The sequence below is a fragment of the Pleuronectes platessa genome, chromosome 14 (assembly GCF_947347685.1).
Source record: "Pleuronectes platessa chromosome 14, fPlePla1.1, whole genome shotgun sequence".
Taxonomy (NCBI): domain Eukaryota; kingdom Metazoa; phylum Chordata; class Actinopteri; order Pleuronectiformes; family Pleuronectidae; genus Pleuronectes; species Pleuronectes platessa.
The window spans coordinates 4,350,293-4,353,664 of NC_070639.1; positions in this window are offsets into that span (position 1 = coordinate 4,350,293).

Sequence of the window (3,372 nt, forward strand, 5' to 3'; positions counted from 1 at the left end):
CTCTGGCTTTATTTAATTATATTTGACATGTGAACAGCGTGACAAAGAAGATTTATTCCAATTTTTTTTAAATGTTATGTTGGGGAATGTCATTGCTTGATATCCCATTTGATTATTTTTTTATCTAATAAAAAGACTTGTGAGTAAAGTCAGTTGAGAAGAAGAGGGGAACATCCACCAGCTCTCCATGCTACTTTCCCCCAGAAATATAACTTTTTTCCTTAGTAAATTAAAACTTTATTCTTATAATATTTAGAATTTCTTCTGAATTAATACTTTATTCTATGTACGACTTTACACTCATACTTTACGATTTTGGTATTTTGAAATCGTGACTTGTCAAATTACAACCTAATCCTTTTAAATTACAATTCTATTCTCATTAAATGATTACTATTATCGTAATATGACATCTCTCATTAAAAACATTAAAACATGTTTATTGTATTCTAATATTACAATTTTAGTCTTTAGATACAGACTTGTATTTCAACTTGTATTCTTGACTTTTTCTCATATAACAACTTTATAATTCTAATCTAATGACATCCCTCTCAATTCTGACTTTCACTTAATATTACAACTTTCTCAAAATATTAAAATTAAGACCTTTTTCCTCATTAAACTACAACTTAATTTGCATGATATATTGGCTCCAGGCAGGAGGATATCAGAGGACATTAAGGCTCAAACATGATGTAAATGTAAAGCCGTTTCGAGTTGAATTTGAATGTCTGCGGTTTACGGACACTTTAATTTGTCACCATTTACTTAAATTGTAATGGATTTGGCACACAACTGTTTACACTTGAGACTCCAGAAGGGTCCTGTGGACTCCAACACTTCACCTACCCCTCCATCGGCATAGTGGTGGTGTAGATAAGGAGTGACTTTCTTTTTCTTCTGTGAACTATCCCTGTAATTACACAGGTGCTTACGTTCTACAGGGCACATTGTTCCAGTACACATTAAATTGTGATTAACATTCCTATATAGGGTATTTTTTCCAAGGATATTTATTTTATTTTTGGGGGGAGGGGGGGTTGCAGCACCCCGCATTAACATTAGTTAACATTAGTGTTCCCTTAATATTTTTGTATTCAACTTTCTTACGGTGCTTATAAGATGCTCAGATTTAATTTTGCTTCAATCAGTGTTGCCTGATCAATCAGTGTTGCCAATTTAGCGACTTTGTCGCTAAATCTGGCCACTTTCCAAACCCTCATGGCGATTTTTTTGTCAAAAGCTACTAGCGACAAATCTAGCGACTTTTTCTGGTGATACTAGCGACTCCTGCAGCGCAACTCTTGAGGCGCACATCTCCTGTGCGCACATCCTGCGGCGCACATCCTGGGGCGCACATATATAAAAAATATATAAAAAAATGTAAAAACTATTTTTTAATCAAATTAATTAAAAAACTGCCCTCGCGTGCTCATCCTGCGGGCGCACATCCTGCTGCGCACATAAATAAAAAATATATTTACAAAAGGGATATAAGAGCTGTGGTTAATGAAAATGCAAGAAAATTCAAAACCAACACAAATTAGTCCTCCTTAAGTTTTACTCAACCTGCATCCCTGAAATTCAAGTACGTGTCCCTTCTGTATTTGCACATCCTCTCTTGCTGCACACATCCTGCGGCGCACATCTCCTGCCGCACATCTCCTGCGGCGCACATCCTGCGGTGCACAGCTCCTGCTGCGCACATCCTGCGGCGCACATAAATAAAAAATATATTTACCCAAAAAAAATTATTTAAATTAAATTAATAAAAAAACTGGCGCGCACATCCTGCAGCGCACATCCTGCAGTGCACATCCTGCACATCCTGCGGCGCACATAAATAAAGCATATATTTAAAATAAAAAATAAATATTTTAATCAAATTAATAAAAAAACTGCGGGCGCACATCCTGCTGCGCACATAAATAAAAAATATATTTACAAAAGGGATATAAGAACTGGGGTTAGTGAAAATGCAAGAGAATTCAAAACCAACACAAATTAGTCCTCCTTAAGTTTTACTCAACCTGCATCCCTGAAATTCAAGTACGTGTCCCTTCTGTATTTGCACATCCTCTCCTGCTGCGCACATCCTGCAGCGCACATCTCCTGCCACGCACATCTCCTGCAGCGCACAACTCCTGCCACGCACATCTCCTGCCACGCACATCTCCTGCAGCGCACATCTCCTGCCACGCACATCTCCTGCGGCGCACATCTCCTGCTGCGCACATGAATAAAAAATATATTTACCAAAAAAAAAATTACTTAAATTAGATATATTATAATAAAAAAACTGCGCCGGCACACATCATCCTGCGGCGCTTATCATCATCACTCACATCATCGTGTGGCGCACACATCATCCTGCGCAGACCTCCTGCGGTGTACATTGCTGCACATCATCCTGCGGCTCACATCATCCTGCGGCTCACATCATCCTGCGGCGCACTTCATCCTGCGGCGCATATCATCCTGCGGTGAACATCATCACCGCACATCATCGTGCAGCAGACATCATCCTGCGGCGCACTTCATCCTACTGCGCACATCATCCTGCTGCGCACATCATCACCGCATATCATCCTGCGGTGCACATCATCACCGCACATCATCGTGCAGCAGACATCATCCTGCGGCGCACATCATCATCACCGCACATCATCTCGCGGCGCACTTCGTCCTGCGGCGCACTTCATCCTGCGGCGCACATCAAAGGAGGAGGGTTGGACCTAGAGCTGGAAGTTCCACCCCACATAACAGCCTTTTGATTAAATTTGATATTCTAACATTTAACAATACAGGACAAAATCGATTTATGTTTGTGGGTCTAGATACAGCATTAAAGTCATGAAGTTATTTTGAGAAGTGATGGCCTATTTCAATGGCAAGATAAAAAAAAATTATCAACAGAAGAATACGGAAGCGTATTGCATTCACTTTTACTTTTTATTTTTTGGGGCATTTGTCTCGGTATCCGAGATAATTATCCCAGAAAAACAGAATAATTTTTTTGTAAAGTGAATGTAATACACTTTTGTAAAAGAAAGCTTATTTTAAGTTCTTAACATATTAAGGGTGTTTTTTTCTCACTTTCTGTACGTTCTATTGCAACCATTACATTATGCAAATTAGGCGATGACGTCTTTAGCGACATCTAGCCACTTCTAGGACAGCCAATACTTTCCTTACTGAGGAGTTGGCAACACTGACAGTGAGATCAGAGCTCGTTCACGTGAAGCAGCCGCTCACTGACTCACCGGCTGCTTTTTAACAGTGGAAACAGTGAAAACACAGAGTTTCTCTGGTCTCAGCTGCTCACAGATCAGTGCCGCAGCTTCTTGATCAGAGCAGAAGCTGCAGTTG